We start from the raw sequence: 22,661 nt of genomic DNA on the forward strand, positions 1-22,661 counted from the left end.
AGTTTATTGCCAAAGGCACAAGTACATGTCCGCACAGCTGCAATGAAAAACTTAGATTCAAGCAACATTACAGGACATATTAGCGGCGTCGACAGGGAAATATTAATAAAGGATAAATGCAACCTCTTGATTCTGTTATTCCAAATTGCTCAGAATATAAGCATATGAACAAACTCTTAAAGTAACTTTGACCCTATTTTATTAAGATGTGCTTTGTGACAATCAAAAAGTTTCTCAGGAGTTATGGCTCATGAAGCTTCTAATGTCCTATATTTGCCTAAATTGAAGTTGTATTGCTGCTGTGGAGGGACTTGAAAACAGACCGTTTGTTATTTACACCAACGCACACAAAATACCGGAGAAACACAGCAGTTCTGGCAGCATCTATGGAAAGGTATTAACAATCGACATTTTGGGCCAAGACCCTTCATCAGCATACCCTCTATGATCAATCCTGATGAAGGGTCTTGTCCTAAAATTTTGGCTGTTTATTCCTCTCCATACATACTGCCCGAATTGCTGAGACCCTCCAGCAATTTATGTGTGTTTATCTGGATTTCCAGTATCTGCAGAATCTCTTGTATTTACGTTAGTTAGACAGATGTCCACCTTGGCTGCCTAGTAATTTTGCTGAGCACCACCACTCTATCCTCCAGGGTATTACATCTAGACCCCAGTTTGTGGTCTCCTCTGTATTGGAGAAACTGTATGCAGATTGGATGATGACAGCAGAATATCTTCAATCAATCTTCAGGAATACCTCTGAGCCTCCATTTCCTCCTCACTTCATTTTCCATCCCACTCACTCTCTCATAAGGTTAAAAATAGATGTGGCTACTATATTATTGGACTCCTAATTGTACCCTTCTCACTTAATTACTCCTGCCTGAGAAGTGACTTAGATCCATGCCAATTTGTCTACCGGAGCAGCAAGACCACAGCAGATGGCAACTCACTGGCTCTTCATTCAACTCTGGAACATCTGGACAGCAAAGATGCGTAGATCAGGATGCTCTTTATAGACTGCAGTTCGGCATCCACAACCTGGGGTCTAGATGTAATACCTCAAAACTAATCAACAAACTCCAAGATCTTGGTCTCAATAATTCCGTGTGCAATTGGATTTCTTTACTTGCAGACCCCAGTCAGTTCGGATTGGCAACAACATCTCCTTCATAATCTCCATCAGCACTGGTGCACCACAAAGCCCTTTGCTTAGCCTCCTGCTCTACTCACTTTATATTTATGACTGTGTGGCCAAGCACAGATCCAACGCCATATTCAAGTATGCTGATAACACCACCATCGTAGGCCAAATCAAAGGTGGTGATGAATCAACACAGAGGAGGGAGACAGAAAATCTGGTTGAGTGGTGTTATAATAACAATCTCTTACACAATTTTAGCAAGACCAAGAAACCGATTGTAGACTAGGACAAGAAAACCAGAGGTCCAGGATCCAGGCCTCATCGGAGGATTAGAGCTGGAGAGGGTTAGCAACTTTAAATTCCTAGGTGTTATTATTTCGGAGGAACTGTCCTGGGCCCTTCACAATAAGAAAGCACAACAGCACCTCTATGCTCTTAGGAGTTGTGGAGATTCTGCATGACATCTAAAATATTGAAAAACTTTTGTAGATGCACAGTGGAGAGTATATCGACTGGCTGCATCACAGCCTGGTACGGAAACACCAATACCCTTTAACAGAAAATCCTACAGAGATTAGTTGATATTGACCCAGTCCCTCCCAACCATGGAGCATATTTGCATGAAATGTTGCAAGAGGAAGGCAGCATCCATCATCAGGAACCCCCAACATCCAGGGCATGGTGTCTTGTCGCTGCTGCCATCAGGAAGAATGTTCAAGAGCCTCAGGACTTTCACTACCTGGTTCAGGAGATTTACTATCCATGATCCATCAAGCTCTCGAACCAAATGGTTCAGCTTCATTTGTCCCATCATTGAAATGTTCCCACAACCTATAAATTCACTTTCAAGGACTCTTCATCTCATATTTTCAATCTTTATTGCTTATTTCTTTCTTTATTAATATTATTTCTTCTTTCTGTATTTGCACAGTTTCTTGTATTCTACACTCTGGTTGAACGCCCTAGTTGGGTGTTGTATTGATTATATTATGGTTATTATTCTATAGATTTATTGAGTGTGCCCATAGGTTGAATATGGTGACATACACTATATGTACTCAGATAATAAAATTTACTTCGAATTTTGACAAAGGAATCTGTAAGTATGAACTCAAAGTGTGCACTTTCAAATTGTTTTAACAGTGTTTTGTTTTGAAACACTGTTATATTAAAATCTTGATTCCATTGATGACATTTATATTAACAATTCATCATTAACTCTTGGAAGATATTATGATGCCATTGTGTCTAACCATTCTCCGACCTCTTCAATGACAGTTCCACAAGTCTTTTTATCACCTTATTCTTCACAAGTTTATCTTTTTTTTTGAATTTGATCAACACTGGATTGATGGAGATCAGAACATTCTTACATTAGCCAAGATGAAGAGTAACAAAGCACTGTGATATTGCGTCCATGTTGTTTCCATTTTCCTATTGGAAACTCCGTGTCGACCCAATGACTTTCATCCATAGGTATTACCAATGTTTCAGCCCCTTGGGTAACTGGACAAGACGTGATGAAAATGATACTAAGAATACTTGTAATCTGTATTCCCATCCAGTACTATCCATCATGAAAACTATCCATGATGCCGGATGGGGTGGTTTGAGTATCTCAGAAACTGCTCATCCCCTTGGATATTCATGCACAACAGTTTCTAGATTTTATAGAGAATGGTGTGAGAAACAAAAAAAAACACCAGTGAACGGCAGTTCTGTGGGTGAAAACATCTCATTAATGAGAGGTGTCAGAGGAGAAAGGCTAAAGTGGTTCAAGCTGACAGGAAGGTGACAGTATTTCAAATAACTACATAGTAAAACAGTGGTATGCAGAGGTGCATCTTGAATGCATACAAATCAAATCCTGAAGTGGATAGGCTACAGCAGCAAAAGACCAGAAACATACACTCAATGACCAATTTCCTAGCTACAGGAGGTCAAAGTTACCTGTAAGGTGTGCTACTAACACACAAAGGAACTTAAACTGCAGACAAAAGGTTGTCACCCTCTACATCAAAGTTGCTGGTGAACGCAGCAGGCCAGGCAGCATCTCTAGGAAGAGGTACAGTGTCGACGTTTTGGGCCGAGACCCTTCGTCAGGACTAACTGAAGAAAGAGCCAGTAAGAGATTTGAAAGTGGGAGGGGGAGGGGAGATCCAAAATGATAGGAGAAGACAGGAGGGGGAGGGATGGAGCCAAGAGCTGGACAGGTGATTGGCAAAAGGGATATGAGAGGATCATGGGACAGGAGGCCTAGTGAGAAGGAATAGCGGTGCGGGGGGGGGGACCCAGAGGATGGGCAAGGGCTATAATCAGAAGGACAGAGGGAGAAAAAGGAGAGAGAGAGAAAAAATTTGTGTATATAAATAAATAACGGATGGGGTACGAGGGGGAGGTGGGGCATTAGCGGAAGTTAGAGAAGTCAATGTTCATGCCATCAGGTTGGAGGCTACCGAGACGGAATATAAGGTGTTGTTCCTCCAACCTGAGTGTGGCTTCATCTTTACAGCAGAGGAGGCCGTGGATAGACATATCAGAATGGGAATGGGATGTGGAATTAAAATGTGACCAGAGGTGTAAGAAAAAACAAACTAATTCAGCTGATCTATGAATGAAGAAATATTCTTTTGAAAGGTATTTGATTTTAATGATTCTTCATGTCGGTCAAATTAATTTTATCACTCATGAATTCTAGTGAAATTTTGGTCTAAAAATTATGCAAGAAAGGTCAATGTTCAGTGTCAAATGTATCTTTGATGCTGATTGCAGTACAGAACAAGTAGTTTTCAATGTGCAGGAAAAATGTATTTATACATATCATCTGCAGACAAATGGGCAGCAATATCAACTGATCTGAAGAGGAATGAGCCACAAAGTTCCCTAAACCTGTTGAGTCACTCAGATTCCATCAATGTATTGTATGCATTAACCTTAACATGTTTGCTCAACGACAATCTATCAATGTTCATCAACCAATTATCCCTGTAGACCAAGGGTTCCCAAACCTTTCTTATGCTGTGGAACAATACCTTTAAACAGGGGTTCTGCGGACCCCAGTATGGAATCCAGCTCTCGACTATGTAGCTGAAGTAACTTGAGTGGAAAGAGTTGCAAATATCCTAAATTTGTAACATGCAAAATGCTTACACTGGTATACCCCTCCTCCAACTTATATCCATTTGCATCTATACATCATTGTAATGTCAAGGTTCAATTGAACACAGGCCTAGGTGATGCAAATTGTCCTTATATTTTATCCTATCACTCCCTAATTGTGGTTATATTTGCTGTAAGATGTGATAACCCAAAATGTAACCTGTCTAGAGCTTTTGCTTCGTTTGTCTGATATCTAATCTATTTTTATCACTTAATTATTTAGTGCTTTGTGTACAATCTCACAATAATTAGTATTTATAAACACAGTTGCAACTTTATTAGGTACATCCTGCAATGTTCCCTTCAATTTGTACTGACCAATGTGTGCAAAAATGTTGTGCTGTGTAATTTTTGCCCAGTGACAACGACTTGTGTGCACGGAGTAATTTCTTCAATAAAAACAATATTAATAAGCCTATTCTAAGATCTGCAGACAAATAAGCATAATAGCCATGTTGTCAACACCATCTGCAGCAGAACCTGCGAAAGGGAATGTGATTGTGTACGATCATGAAATATATTTACAGTCCTAACGATGTAGAGGGTGACAACCTCTTGTCTGCAGTTTAAGTTCCTTTGTGTGTTAGTAGCACACCTTACAGGTAACTTTGACCTCCTGTACCTAGTAAATTGGTCATTGAGTGTATGTTTCTGGTCTTTTGCTGCTGTAGCCTATCCACTTCAGGATTTGATGTGTGTGTGTTCAAGATGCACCTCTGCACACCACTGTTTTACTATGTAGTTATTTGAAATACTGTCACCTTCCTGTTAGTTTGAACCACTTTAGCCTTTCTCCTCTGACACCTCTCATTAACGAGACGTTTTCACCCACAGAACTGCTGTTCACAGGTGTTTTTTTTTGTTTCTCACATCATTCTCAATAAAATTTAGAAACTGTTGTGCATGAAAATCCAAGGGGATAAGCAGTTTCTGAGATACTCAAACCACCCCATCTGGCATCATGGATAGTTTTCATGATGGATAGTACTGGATGGAAATACAGATTACAAATACTCTTCGTATCATTTTCATTACATATCTTCTCCAGTTACCCAAGGGATTGAAATATTGGTTATACCTATGAATGAAAGTCATTGGATCAATACGGAGTTTCCAATAGGAAAATGGAAACAACATGGAAGCAATATCAAGCAACACACATCAAAGTTGCTGGTGAACACAGCAGGCCAGGCAACATCTCTGGGAAGAGGTACAGTTGACATTTCAGGCCGAGACCCTTCGTCAGGACCTCTTCCTAGAGATGCTGCCTGGCCTGCTGCGTTCAACAGCTACTTTGATGTGTGTTGCTTGAATTTCCAGCATCTGCAGAATTCCTCGTGTTTGCACCCTCTACATCGTTAGGACTGTAAGTATATTAGATGATCGTACACAATCACATTCCCTTTTGCAGTTTCTGCTGCAGATCGTGTTGACAACATAGCCTTTATGATTATTTGTCTGCAGATCTTAGAATAGGCTTATTAATATTGCTTTTATTGAAGAAATTACTCCGTGCACACAAGCTGTTGTCACTGGGGAAAAATTACACAGCACAACATTTTTGCACACATTGGTCATTACAAATTGAAGGGAACATTGCAGGATGTACCTAATAAAGTTGCAACTGTGTTTATAAATACTAATTATTGTGAGATTGTACACAAACCACTAAATAATTAAGTGATAAAAATAGATTAGATATCAGACAAACGAAGCAAAAGCTCTAGACAGGTTACATTTTGGGTTATCACATCTTACAGCAAATATAACCACAATTAGGGAGTGATAGGATAAAATATGACAATTTGCATCACCTGGGCCTGCGTTCAGTTGAATCTTGACATTACCATGATGTATAGATACAAATGGATATAAGTTGGAGGAGGGGTATACCAGCGTAAGTATTTTGCATGTTACAAATTTAAGATATTTGCAACTCTTTTCACTCAAGTTACTTCAGCTACATAGTCTAGAGCTGGATTCCAAACTGAGGTCCGCAGAACCCCTGTTTAAAGGTATTGTTCCACAGCATAAGAAAGGTTGGGAACCTCTGGTCTAGAGGGATAATTGGTTGATGAATATTGATAGATTGTTGTTGAGCAAACATGTTAAGGTTAATGCATACAATACATTGATGGAATCTGAGTGACTCAACAGGTTTAGGGAACTGTGTGGCTCGTTCCTCTTCAGATCACTTGATATTGCTGCCCACTTGTCTGCAGATGATACGTATAAATACATTTTTCCTGCACATTGAAAACTACTTATTCTGTACTGCAATCAGCATAAAGAGACATTTGACAGTGAACTTTGACCTTTCTTGCATAATTTTTAGACCAAACTGCTGTTTGGATTCATGACCGATAAAGCTAATTTGACAGAAATGAAAGATCCTTAAAATCAACTACATTTCAAAAGAATATTTCTTTATTCACAGACCAGCTGAATTAGTTATATATCTTTTACTAATACAAATACATTATTCTACCTCATTGCTGGGATTACATAGAGGTCACAACAGTGTACAATGGACCTGATGTTTATGTATCTCAGAAACATACAAACATATATAATGAACAAAGAGATTGCACAATGCAAGATTAACCAGCCAATGGAAATACAGCAAAACCGACTCAGAAACTGCATTCTACCGTACCTGTTCATCTGTAATCAACACCCTTTTATCCGAGCTGCAATCTGATACTTGCATAATAATGCCCACAATTATCGTTCAGAAAATATAACTGGGTGAATGTGCTTTTACCCATGTGGAAATGTAACCCTATTACTTAAAGTTATCATCTCCGGGTGGACACAAGAGTTTCTGCAAATGGGGGAGATCTTGAGCAACACACACTAAAGGTGTTGGGAACATTTGCAGGAATGTGGGAGATGTGAGAGAAAGGGTGTGGCGGATGCAAAGGCCTGAGGAAGATGGCACCTGATGGGAGCGGACAACAGGTCACAGAGCAAAAAGGAAAGGGGGTGGGGAACTGGGGGGGTAGGTGGGAGTTGGGGGTGGTTTAAGTCATGGACAGTTCATGAGGGCAGGGAGGGGAAGAGAAGGAGTAAAGTGGCCAAAAGGGGAATGGAAAACATAGGAATACATTTGATTTCCTTATTTCATCTGCTGCAGCTTGTACTACAGCAGTGAGACTCAATGGAGATTGAGGCCTTCTTTCTGAGCATTTTCTTGCCATTCACTACAACAGGTTTGATTTCCAACTGGCCGGCAGGTAGAATTCCCATGTTCCCAATCCCGCATTGACATGTTTGCCCACGGCTGCCACACTGAGGTTAAACACAAAATGGAGAAACAATACCACACATTCCACTGTGGGAGTCTCCATCCTGGCGGCATCAACATCAATTTCTATAAATTCCGGTACATTGTTTTCCCTTATAGCTCTGGTCACATTACTCTCTTACGTCCCCTGTTTTCCCAGTCAAATGTCAATCATGTAGTTACAATTCTTTTGTGCATCTCAAAACAGAAAGTCTATTATTTAATATATCTATCACAGCTGATTTATTCTCATAATAGCCTTTGCTAAATTCAATGAATTCTGGAAAGAAGATTCCATGGATTAACTCCTGGGGGAAAAAAATCAATTACTGTAAATATAAAGAACATAAAACACCATATCACAATACAAAACAGGGTAACCTCAATCAGTCTTTTGCTTTCTTCTACATGACATACGACAAAGTTTCTTCAGTGCTACAACCACCAGCACTGTGAGCATGAGGAACATGGACAACAGAAAAACCATCACATCCACACAGTAGTAAGTGTACCAGGGCAGCCGGTAGGATTCAGAGCGCAAATGCCCTGCTCCTTTGTGTCGGGCAACATACTCAATCCAGAAAACAGCTCTCTCCATTGGCGACTCTGGTTGGTCCCGGTGGAGAGCAGAGAGTTTCTTCATGTTATCCCGGTAAAATGTGCCGTTTATCACCTCATTAAGTGCCTGCAATAGAACTGTTGAATGCAGAGTTGCAACATTAAGCATCTTTGCTGCACCTCGGGATTCAAGTCGGACTACATTGTCAAACTGGTCAAAAATAAGAGGCATGCCAATCACTGGTACCCCATGGTAGATGGCCTCATAAATACCATTGATACCACCATGACAAATGAAGACTCACGTGTTGGGGTGTCCCAGAAGGTCATTCTGAGGGATCCATTTTGTCAGTAGTGTATTATTACCTATATTGGGAGCGATTTCCCCATCATATTTCCAAATAACCTTCTGGGGTACTTGAGCAAATGCTTCAGCTATTTCCATTGTAATCTGCTTTGGCAAGGAATCGATAAAGGATCCTAATGACATCACAATAATTCCATGCTTTCCTGAGTTTTGAACAAACGCTTCGAACTCTGCTGCCAGTGGCCGGGCTGATTTACATTGGAAGCCTCCAATGTAGACAATATTTGGCATGGTGGGTCTTGGGAATTCAAATACAAAATCGACTCTCATCAGCAACACATCAGCCCCCATGAGAACTGTTTCAATGTCTGTATCTATTCCGAGATATTGATGACAGATTTCATTATAAATTGGGTAAATAACAAATTCCCTAAACAGAAGCTGGAAAAAATTATACATGACATTTCCTGTCCTTTGGAGAAAATTCATATTATCTGCCAAACGTGTGCCAAGATTTGGGACATAGGAAGGCGGTGATGGGGCATAGAGGAAATGGGCTTCCCCACTCATCTGCCATCGAACATTATACACCTGCGGGACTTTCAAATAATGAGCAAGTATTGGTCCTGTACCAAAAGCAGGATCTGTAAGTATTAAGTCAAAATTTGCTCTTTCAAGTTCTTTTAACAGACTTTTGTTTCGAAAAATTGCAATACCAAATGCTTGATTCCATTTGTGAACTTTATATGAAATATGCTTCATGAATTTTTGGAGCTTCATATGGTCCCAAATGGTCCCACCATTCTGTAAACTCTTCAATGACAGTTCCACAATTCTTTCAATCATCATTGACAGAAATTTGTCATATTTCTCTTCAATTTGAATAACAATGGATTGATAGAGATCAGGATTTTCCTTCATATGTGAAGATGAAGAATAGTAAAGCACAGTGACATTGTGTCCACGAAGTTTCAGCTCTTCTACGAGAATTTTCATATTAATCCAATGACTTCCATCCACAGGTATAACCAATATTTTAGCCCCTTGGGTAACCGGAGAAGTCAGTGTGATGAAAATAATACCAAGAGCAGATGCAATCTGCAATCTGTCTTTCCATCCAGGTCTACCCATCTTGAGAAAAGCGGATCACACTGAGTCTGCAGTAAAATTGTTAAAAAAATACTGGTAAGCATTATAAATTCACAACAAAAACATTTAACCCAGTGGCTCCCAACCTTTTTTATGCCATGGACCATTATCATTAAGTTAGGGGTCTCTGGTTTTTAGAGTACCTGAATTGCTTAAATGTTGTTTAACGAAAGACATTAATCTTTTAGATTTCCTTCTGTTTTTCTCGAGTGACTTGCTCTTTGTAATGCAGTCTCCTGGTGCTTTCTGTCTATACTTAGGTTTACTTTGATCAGCTCCTAGATTCCGAGTTTCTTGTAATGATTTAAACGGAAGCCCGATTAGCGTTAACTGCGATTTCACCAATCAACTTCCTAACTATTTATTACATCTCTCCCCTTCCCAGTTTCAACTGCCACTTTATGTTTCTCACTCTCCTCCCCCACTTCTTAAATCTACTTCTCATCTATTTTTTTCTCCAGTCCTGCCGAAGAGTCTCGAAACGTCAACTTTACTTTATTCCATAGATGCTGCCTGGCCTGCTGAGTTCCACCAGCATTTCATGTGTGTTGCTTCCACCTCCTTACACTCCTTGTTGACATGGGTTGCCGCTGGACAAGAGGTAAATACCTGGGTGTTAACAGGACAGGTTGTGATCAGATTTGCCAAGCAGGGGAAGGGTATGTATGCATCCTTTACTTTTGCAAACAGAAGGTCCAGTGCTCCATGCCCCCTGTAGCTGACATATTGATATAAAGTTGGTATTGTTGCATCGAGAGAAACATGATTGAAATACCCGGTAACAGCCAACAAAAGCAAACACATTAGAGTTCGTATTTTAGTAAAGGTCGAAACAATAGCATCACAAACTACATTTGCGTCAGCCGACGGTTGTACGTAAACTGCAACTAAAACGGCAGTTGAGTGAGAATTCCCATACAATATATCCAATATCAGGTTTATTCATATTCAAAATAATCTACATTTATAATAAATACCAAAAATGCTGACATAGATCAGTGGGACCCCACACTAGTCACAGCCCTCCAGTCAGAGAATTGACATTCTCCTTCCGACCGAAATAACTCTGAATTCACCTCACAAGCTCCCATGAATCCTATGTGACCAAACCTTCCAAAATCCACCTGCCACACAGGACCTTGTAAAGTCCAAAATTGATTCCATATTAACAACCTTCACTGCTCTAACTTCATCCAAGCTCTTCCTTACCTCCCTGAAAAACTCGAAATGATGTTGCAGGTACAACTTCCGAATGGGCTGTGCTGAATCAGTTCCTTTCATGGAGCGTACATTGTCAACTCTAGCTGAGCGGGCTCTGGAAATCAGAACTTCGTTCCCTAACATATTCCCTGAGTTGGTAATTTTAATATGTTTCTACACAAATGCATTGTAAACATACTCAGCCTCAAGCTGGTTATAAAATGTACCCAAAAATAACCAGGATTAGAGAAGTAATTACAATTTTATACTTAGTAATAAAGAACACCTTGTGATTGATAGAAAGATTTTCTTTGATGCCGCAATCATGAAGAAATCTGCAGATGCCGGAAATTCTTCCTATAGATGCTGCCTGGCCTGCTGCGTTCCACAAGCATTTTGTGTGCATTTCTTTCATGTTGTTGTGATTTCAGCAAAGGAAAAGTGACCTGCATTTCTCGGCTCTTTGGAGACAAGTCTAGAAGATTGGGTCATATTCAATGTGATACACTCACTTTTTCTTCAGTCCTGCCGAATGTTTTTATCAGTATGAACAATGTTGTTTGGCTTGTATCTCCTGAGTCAGCACTGAAGTCAAAGTCAAGATTATTGCCAGACGCACAAGTATGTACATTAGATTAAATTAGATTCAACTTTATTGTCATTGTGAGAGTACAGATAGAAAGCCAATGAAATGCAATTAGCATCTGACCAGAAGTGCAAGAGAATTGTATTATTTACAAAATAACTGCAAAGAAAATGTAAATGGTACAGCATACAATTATAACAGTACTGAGACGGTCCAGTATGGGTGCAATACTGCTTAGTGCTGTGATGAGAGGTTCAGCAGAGTCGCAGACTCAGGGAAGAAGCTCTTCCTGTGCCTGCTGTTGCGGGAGCAGAGGCTTCTGTAGCGCCTACCGGATGGGAGGAAAATAAAACGTCCATGGTTAGGGTGAGATGCATCCTTGAAAATGCTTTTCTCCCTGCCCAGGCAGCGTTTATGGTGGATGTTGTCAATGGTGGGCAATTGGGTGCTGATAATCCGCTGGGCAGTTTTCACCACCCACTGGAGTGCTTTGTAGTCCAATACCGGACAATTGCCATACCACACTGAGATGCAGTTGGTGAGTACGCTCTCAATGCTACAGCAGTAAAAGTCCGTCAGTATCCTGGGACAGAGGTGAAGGTAATGTTGCGCCTTTTTGATCAGGATGGAGGAGTTCAGGGACCAGATGAGATAATCAGAAATGTGGACATCAAGGAATTTGAAACTTGATACACCCTCCACTACAGCTCCGTTGATGTAGATGGGGACATGAGGGTGGCTCCTAGCATGCCTGATGTCCACGATAATCTCCTTGGTCTTCTGGGTGTTAAAGGTCAAGTTGTTATTGGCACACCATGCGGCCAGGTGCTGGACCTCATCCCTGTAGGTCGTCTCGTCATCCCCTCTGATCAGACAAACCACCGTGGTATCATCTGCGAACTTGATTATGGAGTTAGAACCGTGTACAGGAATGCAGTCATAGGTGGTAAAGGACTACAGAAGAGGGCTCAGCACGCAGCCTTGAGGCACGTCGGTATTCAGTGTGAAAATGGAGGAGAAGAGGTTGTATAACTCATGCACAGGCATAAATGAAAAACTTGGCTTCAAGCAGCATTACAGGCACATGTAAGCAACATTCACAGGGAAACACAAATTAAACCTAAGCTTAAAACCTTGACTCTGGAATTCCATATTTCCAGGCACAGTATCGCATGAACAAACTTTTGAAGTAACTTTGACCCTACTTTATTAAGAGAGTTCAGGGAATTCAAGAAGATTCCTGGAAATTTTGGCTCATGAACCTTCTAATCTCCCATGTGTACATCAGATATGACATAGCAGAGGTTTGAACTCTGATCACCTGTTATTTAGACCAACACACAGAAAATGCGGCAGCAACGCAGCAGTTCAGGCAGCATTCATGCCATATGAAAGATCTATGGAGAATAAGAAACATCAACGTTTTGTGCTAAGACCCTTCATTAACAATCCCATCAGAGGAAAGAGGGGTGTTGGTGTGTTTTCTTGGCTGTAACATAAGTGTAGTTGGAGCAGGACAGGTTATTGGTGATATTTGTTCCTCAGAACTTGAACATCTCAATCCTCTCAACCTCAGTACCTTTGATGTAGACAAGAGCACGCTTATAGCCCTCCTTTCAGATGTCAAACAACAGTTCTTTTGTTCTGCTGACATTGAATGAAAGGGTATTGTCATGGCACCATTTTACTCAGCTATCGATTTACTTCTTGTACACTAACACACCATTATTTGACATATAGATCTCTACAGTGGTAGCATCTGCAAACTTGTAGATGGAGCTGGAGCAGAACCTGGCCATGTAGTTATGAGTGCGAAAGGAGTACAGTGAGAGGAAGTGTAACAAACTGTACTGTGTATCTCTCTTGAATTTACCTCCTCTCACCTTAAATACATGTATTCCATTATTCAACACGTCTACCCCGGGAAATGTATATGCCTGTGTACCCTATCAATGGATCTCAATATGTTATAAATGACTCTCAGATTTTCCCTCATGTTCTGATGCTCCAGAGAAAACAACTTGGATTTGTCCAGCCTAACTGGACAGTTGCCTTCCATCATTTACACAGTCCACATTAGAATGTTGTGGCAGATTGACTGTCTTCTTCCTCTGTGTCAACTTTTCTTCCTTTACTGATCTCATGAAATTCAACCTGAGTCATTTTTCAATTAAATCATTGTATTATGCCATCCACTTAGTTTCTGTGTCAAAGTGCCCACTGATAAACTTTCTTCCTCTACCACTGAACGAAGTGCCTTGTTTACTTTTAGTTATTACAGATAGCAAATTTGTCAAGTTATCTCCCCTGTATTCATTGACGTTTTACCTCTCTATGTTGTTTAACTTTATCTTTGCTTTCAAATCCTTCCATGATCTTTCCTTTCCTCACCTCTGTAAACTCTTCTGACCCACAACAGTCCAGAAATCTCCACTTTTGTTTCATTGACATCAATTTTCTGCAAGTCTCCTGCACTCCACCATTGACAATGGTGTCTGCAGCTGCTTGATCCCTTCGTCATGGAATCTTAATCATTAGACACCTTCTTTCTTGCAAAGTTCCTCAAGACAGTCTCAGTCATTTCGCTGCATTTATGTTCACTATATTCATTCTGGTGTCGAACAGGAATGTAAAATAGTTAAATAATCAAATAGAGATGTAACATTCCAGAATTCCACAGCCTCTTCTCATCACCATCATTAGGGAGGAGGTACAGAAGCCTGAAGGCACAGCCTCAGCATCTTAGGAACAACCCTGAACTGATTCCACAACTATGGACTCACTTTCAAGGACTCTTTACAACTCATGTTGTCGGTATTATATTTTTTGCTTTGCACAATTTATCTTCTTTTGCACATTTGTTGCTTGTCAGTCACTGTAAGATTCAAGATTTTGATTTTGAGACAAATAATGCTAATCTAATAAGTCTTTAAAATAATCTTTAGTCTTGAGGTTCAATGAAAATATTGCAGCACAAATTCACTATTTTAGCAATTATATTAACACTAATGAACTCACAATGTCAATGTCCAGTTTATTGTCATACCCAAACATACATATATGTAGAGTTGCAATGAGAAACTTGCTTGCAGCAATATCAAAGGCACATAACATCATAGATGCAACATGTACAAGAAAAACATAGATGAACAATGTAGATTATACATTTTTTACAAGAACGACTGCAATTAGAATAAAATTAACAAAGGCCATTGCCGTACAATGTGATCATGTTGTTGTACATAGCTAGTGATTATGATTGTGCCGGTTGATTTAATAACTGATTTGTTGAAGGGTTGTAACTGTTCTTGAACTTGGTTGTGTGGGTGAACCACTTGCCCAATGGTAGTTGAGAGAAAATGCCATGACCCGGATTATAGGGATCATTGGCAGATGTTACCTTCTTCAGGTAGCCCTTCTTGTAGATACTCCTGATGGTGGGTTGGGATGTACCTGTGATATATTGGGCTGAGTCCACTACTCTCTTTAGTTTCTCAAATTCCTGCATTTTTTTTTGTCATCCCAGTCCATGAAGCAACTAGTACATCTGTATATGTCTGTTTTATATTGATGAGCAGAGGCATGAAACAGGCTTTAAACAACTCAGAATCATGTGGGAATTTAATTTAAGTTGTTTCCATCAGGTTTGCAGTCAGTTCTTTTGAGTAAAATTGAAATGTATGCTGCTTTTAATGTCAAACCTGGGGAGCTGAAACTCCTTCCGAGTGGTGTCCAGCCTGATGTTGAGAGGCTGTCGTCATTGCATGAAGCCCATCGATCTCACAGAAAGATGAAAATACAATGAAATTACAGTGAGTGACTGAACTACCAATGAACACGCTGAAATTCTGAATGAAAATTGCTTTCACTGTAATCAAATAAATAAATCATTTTATTTGTCACTTTGAAAAAAACAAACATTTTTGCAATTATTTGTCACTGCTTTGAATTTGCAGTTCCAATCTCTTTAACTGTGCATCATATAAAGGAATTTTTTAAATAGTTTATATGTACCAGCCAGAAAGAGAGAGGAGGGCACTGGATATATGCTTGGAGAGCCCAGAGGGCAGTAACAGAAAAATGTCTGGGAACACTGCTTCAACTATTTTATTACTCCTGATTATTATTTCCATAATATAAGGTTCCATGGATTACCTGCAGGAAAAACATCTTCAATTAATTTTTTAAATCATAAAACTACATCTCCCAAAATAAAATAGGTTAACCTTACTCAGTCTTTTGCTTTCTTCTACATCCAAAATGACAAAGATTCTTCAGTGCTACAACCACCAGCACTGTGACCATGAATAACATGGACAACAGAAAAACCATCACCTCCACACAATAGTAAGTGTACCAGGGCAGCCGGTAGGATACAGAGCGCAAATGCCCTGCTCCTTTGTGTCAGGCAACGTGGTCGATCCAGAAAACGGCTCGCTGCATTGGCGACTCTGGTTGGTCCCGGTGGAGAGCAGAGAGTTTCTTCATTTGTCCTGTTGAAGTGTGTCATTTATCACTTCTAAGTGCCTGCAATTGATCTGTTGAATGCATTGTTGAAACTTTAAGTACCCTTGCTGCACCTCAGGAATCAAGTCTGACTACATTGTCAAACTGGTCAAAAATAAGAGGCATGCCAATCACTGGTACCCCATGGTAGATGGCCACAGAAATGCTATTGGAACCACCATGAGAAATGAAGACTCATGTGTTGGGGTGTCCCAGAAGGTCATCCTGAGGGATCCATTTTGTCAGTAGTGTATTATTACCTATATTGGGAGGGATTTCCTCATCATATCTCCAAATAACCTTCTGGGGTACTTGAGCAAAGCCTCAACTATTTCCATTCTAATCTGCTGAGGCAAGGAACCTACCAATGCCCCCACTGACATCACAAAAAGTTCATGCTTCCCAGAGCCTTGAACAAACTCTTCAGACTCTGCTGCTGGTGGTCGGGCTGGTTTACACTGGAAGCCTCCAATGTACACAATATTTGGCATGGTGGGTCTTGGGAATTCAAATACAAAATCAACCCTCATTAGCAACACATCAGCCCTCAGGGAAGTGCTTGAATGTCTGTGTCTGGTCCCAGATATTGATGACAGATTTCATTATAAGTTGGGTATACATAAAATTCTGCAAACACCAGTTGATCAAGATTGAGCATGAAGTTACCTACTCTTTGGATAAAATTCATATTATCTGTCAATTGTGAGCCAAGTTTTGGGACATAGGAAAGTGCTGATGGGGCAGAGAAGAAATGGGCTTCCTCACTTATCTGCCATCGAACATTGTACACCTGCGGGATTTTTAAATAATGAGAAAGCATTGGTCCAGTACCAAGAACAGGATCTGTAAGTATTAAGTCAAAGTTTGCACTTTCAAGTTGTTTGAACAGTGTTTTGGTTTCAAAAATTGCAATACTAAAAGCTTGATTCAAATGCATCATCTCACAGTCATGTAAGTTAAATTACATTTGCCTTTCCTCCGCCCATCTCTCGAAGTGATCTCTGGAATTCATTATAACTTGCTTCATTATCAAGAAGCCCAGAAAACTCTGTAATTGCACTAGAGCTGTTAAACATGTCATGTACATTCATAATCCAAATAATTTACATTTATAATGAATAACAAAGATTATAATGTAAAGGAACCCTTACAGGGCAGTGAACATAATATGATTGAATTCATACTGCTGTTTGAGAGGGAGAAGCACAAGTCACATGTATCAGTAGCGCAATGAAATAAAGAATTTTGGACCACTGGACAATGATGCTAATGAGGTATTATTGGGAGATAAAGAAATGGCAGGTGAATTTAATGGGAACTTTGCATCTGTCTTCACCGTGGAAGACACTAGCAGTGTGACAGAGGTCTGTGATTGTCAGGGAGCGAGAGTGCTATTATAAAGAAAAAAATGCCAGGAAAACTGGAAGTTCTTAAGGTGGATAAATCACCTGGACCACATGGACTACGTCCCAGTGTCCTGAAAGAGGTTGGTGAGGAGATAACGGATGTATTGGTCATGATCTTTCAAGAATCACTTGATTATGGAATGACCCTGGAGGACTGCAAATGTCACTCCACTCTAAGAAGGGAGTAAGCAGAAAAAAAAGGAAATTACAGGACAGTTAGCTAAATCTCAGTGGTTGTAAAATTGTTGGAGTCTATTATTAAGGATGAGCTTTCGGGGTACTTGGAGAATAATGATAAAATAAAGTCAAAGTCAGCATGGTTTCTGTGAAGGGAACTTTTGCCTGATAAATCTCTTAGAGCTCTTTGAGGAAGTAACAAGCAGGATGGACAAGGGAGAGGCAGTGGATGTCATTTACTTGGATTTTCAGTAGGCATTTGATAAGGTGCCAAACATGAGGCTGCTTAACAAGACAAGATCCAGGGCGTTACAGGACAGACACTGGCATGGATAGAGGAATGGCTGACAGGTAGGATGCAGCGAGCAAGCAGGGCCTTTTCTGCTTGGGTACCATTGACATGTGGTGTTCCTCAGGAGTCAGTATTGGGACTGCTACTTTTCACATTGTTTGTCAATGGTTTGGATAATGGAATTGATGTATTTGTGGCAAAGTTAGCAGATGATTCACAGATTGGTGGAGGGGTAGGTAGTGCTGTGAAAGCAAGATGATTGCAGCAGGACTTACACAAATTGGAAGAGTGTGCAAAAATGTCGAAGATGGAATACAGTGTTGGGAAATGTACAATGATGCATCTTGATAAAAGGTGGAATACTACAGAACATTATTTAAATGGGGAGAAGGTTCAAACATCAGAGTTGCAGAGGGACTTACGAGTCCTCGTGCAAGACTCCCAGGTTTATTTACATGTTCAGTCTGTGGCAAAGAAAGCAAATTCAATGTTAGCACTTATTTCAAGGGAAATGGAATATAAAAACAAAGAGATAATGATGAACTTTTATAAGACATTAGTCAGGCCACAATTGTTGTATTGTCAATAGTTTTGGGTCCCATATCTCAGAAGGGATGTGTTGTCATTGGAGAGAGGCAAGAGGAGGTTCACAAGGATGATTTTAGGAATGAAAGGGTTACATTATGCGGTGTGTATGGCAGCTCTGGGCCTGTACTCACTGGAATTTAGAAGAATGCATGGGGATCTCATTGAAACCGACCAAATGTTGAAAGGACTGTATAGGGTGGATGTGGGAATGATGTTTCCTACCATGGGGCTGTCCAGTACTAGAGGCCACAGCCTCAAAATTGACGGGTGACCTTTTAGAACAGAATTATTTTAGCCACAGACTAGTGAATCAGTGGTGTACTCTGCCACGGATTGCAGTGGAGGCCAAGTCTCTGGGTATATTTCCGCGGGAAGTTGATCATTCCCTGATTGGTCAGGGCATCAAGAGATATGGTGAGAAGGCGGGTGTATCGGGTTGAATGGGATTCGGGATCAGCCATGATGGAACGGCGGAGCAGACTCGATGGGCTTATAACACTGATCGGAGGGCCCCCACGCCCTCCAGTTGGAGAATCGGCATTCTGCTTCTCACCCCACACGAGTCATATCCCCTCAGTCAGAGAATTGACTTCCTGCTTCCTATCATCGAACCAGGTCTAAATCCACCTCAGTAGCTCCCCCTGAATCCCATGCGACCGAACCTTCCAAAATCGGACTGCCAATTAGAACCTTGTAAACTTTTTAATGAAATTAGACATCCTCCATTGCCCTGATTTCATGAATTCTTATAGTTATTTCCCTGGAAAGCTTCAAAGGATTTCGGAGATGTGACCTCCCGATGAGCTATGCTGAATGAACTACTTCCCTTCATGGAACGTACATTGTCGACTCTTGCTCAGTGGGCGCTGGAAATCAGAATTTCCGTTCCGTAACATCTGCCCTGAGGTGGCAATTTTAATATGTTTCTACACAAGTGTATTGCAAATGTACTCAGTCTCAAACTAGTTATAAAATGCATCTAAACTAACCTCGGTTCCAGATAAAATTACAATTGTACACTTACCGGTAAAGAACACCTTGCGAGTACAGTAACAGAAAGTTATTCTTTGAAGTTGTGATTTCAGCAGACAAAAGGTGACCTGCAGATATCAGCTGTTTCGTGACAAAGTCTTGGAGATTGGGTAAAACTGAGTGCGATGCGTTCACATTCAGTTCAGTCCTGCCGAATGTTTTTATCAGACTGAACAACTTTGTTTAGTTTGTATCCCATGAGTCAGAACAGAGTCAAATTCAAAGTCATGGTCAAGTTTATTGCCAAATGCACAAGTACATGTGCGCACAGCTGCAATGAAAAACTTAGATTCAAGCAGCGTAACAGGACGTTTCAGCGGCGTTGACAGGGAAATATTAATAAAGGATAAATGCAACCTCTTGATTCTCTAATTCCAAATTTCTCGGAATATAAGCATATGAACAAACTTTTAAAGTAACGTTGACCCTATTTTATTAAGATGTGCTTTGTGACAATCAAAAAGTTTCTCAGGAGTTTGGGCTCATGAAGCTTCTAATATCCTATATTTGCCTAAATTGAAGTTGTATTGCTGCTGTGGAGGGACTTGAAAACAGACCGTTTGTTATTTAGACCAACCCACACAAAATACCGGAGAAACACAGCAGTTCTGGCAGCATCTATGGAAAGGTATTAACAATCGACATTTTGGGCCAAGACCCTTCATCAGCATACCCTCCATGATCAATCCTGATGAAGGGACTTGTCCTAAAATTTTGGCTGTTTATTCCTCTCCATAGATACTGCCCGAATTGCTGAGACCCTCCAGCAATTCATGTGTGTTTATCTGGATTTCCCGATATCTGCAGAATCTCTTGTATTTACGTTAGTTAGACAGATGTCCACCTTGGCTGCCTAGTAATTTTGCTGTGCACCACCACTCTATCCTCCAGGGTATTACATCTAGAGCCAAGTTTATGGTCTCCTCTGTATTGGAGAAGCTGTATGCAGATTGGATGATGACTGTAGAATATCGCCAATCAATCGTCAGGAATACCTCTGAGCCTCCATTTCCTCCTCACTTCATTTTCCATCCCACTCACTCTCTCATAAGGCTAAAAATAGATGTGGCTACTATATTATTGGATTCTTAACTCTACCTCTCTCACTTAATTACTCCTGCCTGAGAAGTGACTTACACCCATGCCAATTTGCCCACCGGAGCAACAAGACCACAGCAGATGCCAACTCACTGGCTCTTCACTCAACCCTGGAATATCTGGACAGCAAAGATGCGTAGATCAGGATGCTCTTTATAGACTGCAGTTCAGCGTCCACAACCTGGGGTCTAGATGTAATACATCAAAACTAATCAACAAGTTCCAAGATCTTGGTCTCAATACCTCATTGTGCAATTGGATTTCCTTACTTGCAGACCCCAGTCAGATCGGATTGGCAACAACAACTCCTTCATAATCTTCATCAGCACTGGTGCACCACAAAGCCCTTTGCTTAGCCTCCTGCTCTACTCACTTTACACTTCTGACTGTGTAGTTAAGCACAGCTCTAATGCCATATTCAAGTATGCTGATAACACCACCATGGTAGGCCAAATCAAAGGTGGTGATGAATCAACACAGAGGAGGGAGACTGAAAATCTGGCTGAGTGGTGTTAAAATAACAATCTCTTACACAATGTTAGTAAGACCGAGAAACAGATTGTAAACCAAGACAAAAAAAAACAGAGGTCCAGGATCCAGGTCTCATCGGAGGATTAGAGCTAGAGAGGGTTAGCAACTTTAAATTCCGAGCCGTTATTATTTCGGAGGAACTGTCCTGGGCCCTTCACAATAAGAAAGCACAACAGCACCTCTATGCACTTAGGAGTTGTGGAGATTCAGCATGACATCTAAAACTTTGAAAAACTTTTGTAGATGCACAGTAGAGAGTATATCAACTGGCTGCATCACAGCCTGGTACGGAAACACCAATACCCTTCAACAGAAAATCCTACAGAGATTAGTTGATATTGTCTCAGTCCCTCCCAACCCTGGAGCATATTTGCATGAAACACTGCAAGAGGAAAGCAGCATCCATCATCAGGAACCCACAACATCCAGGGCATGGTGTCTTCTCGCTGCTGGCATCAGGAAGAAGTTTCAAGAGCCTCAGGACTTTCACTACCTGGTTCAGGAGATTTACTATCCATGATCCATCAAGCTCTCGAACCAAATGGTTCAGCTTCATTTGTCCCATCATTGAAATGTTCCCACAACCTATAAATTCACTTTCAAGGACTCTTCATCTCATGTTTTCAATATTTATTGCTTATTTATTTATTTATTAATATTATTTCTTCTTTCTGTATTTGCACAGTTTCTTGTATTCTACACTCTGGTTGAACGCCCTAGTTGGGTGTTGTATTGATTCTATTACTGTTATTATTCTATAGATTTATTGAGTGTGCCCATAGGTTGTATCTAGTGACCTACAGTATATGTACTCAGATAATAAAATTTACTTCGAATTTTGACAAAGGAATCTGTAAGTATGAACTCAAAGTAGGCACTTTCAAATTGTTTTAACAGTGTTTTGTTTTGAAACACTGTTATATTAAAATCTTGATTCCATTGATGACATTTATATTAACAATTCATCATTAACTCTTGGAAGATATTATGATGCCATTGTGTCTAACCATTCTTCGACCTCTTCAATGACAGTTCCACAAGTCTTTTTATCACTTTATTCTTCACAAGTTTATCATTTTTTTTTTAGATTTGAGCAACACTGGATTGATGGAGATCAGAACATTCTTACATTGATGTGGATCTTGGGTAGGAGGTACAAACGGGGCGGGGGGGTGTGCTGTTGTAGTCTGGCGTACTGACCTCTACCTTGCCGAGGCACAGCGACAACTCGCGGATACCTCCTCTTATTTACCCCTCGATCGTGACCCCACTGAGGAACACCAGGCCATTGTCTCCCACACCATCACCGACTTTATTGGCTCAGGGGATCTCCCATCCGCTGCTACCAACCTCATAGTTCCCACACCTCGCACTTCCCGTTTCTACCTCCTACCCAAGATCCACAACCCTGCCTGTCCTGGCAGACCTATTGGCTCAGCTTCCCCTGCCCCACTGAACTCATTTCTGCATACCTCGACACGGTTTTATCCCCCCTTGTTCAATCCCTTCCTACCTATGATCGAGACACTTCTCACACTCTTAAACTTTTCGATGATTTTAAGTTCCCTGAACCCCACCGCTTTATTTTCACTATGGAGTCCCTATATACTTCCGTGCCCCATCAGGAAGGTCTCAAAGC

At 40.6% G+C, this 22,661-nt stretch overlaps 1 pseudogene; it reads right to left on the minus strand.

Annotated features, from left to right (window-relative positions):
- Positions 1–7,974: 7,974 nt before the first annotated feature.
- On the minus strand, positions 7,975–19,528 carry LOC134355990 (UDP-glucuronosyltransferase 1-2-like; annotated as a pseudogene).
- Between the last annotated feature and the right edge of the window lie 3,133 nt (positions 19,529–22,661).

The sequence above is a fragment of the Mobula hypostoma genome, chromosome 13 (assembly GCF_963921235.1).
Source record: "Mobula hypostoma chromosome 13, sMobHyp1.1, whole genome shotgun sequence".
NCBI classification, from domain to species: domain Eukaryota; kingdom Metazoa; phylum Chordata; class Chondrichthyes; order Myliobatiformes; family Myliobatidae; genus Mobula; species Mobula hypostoma.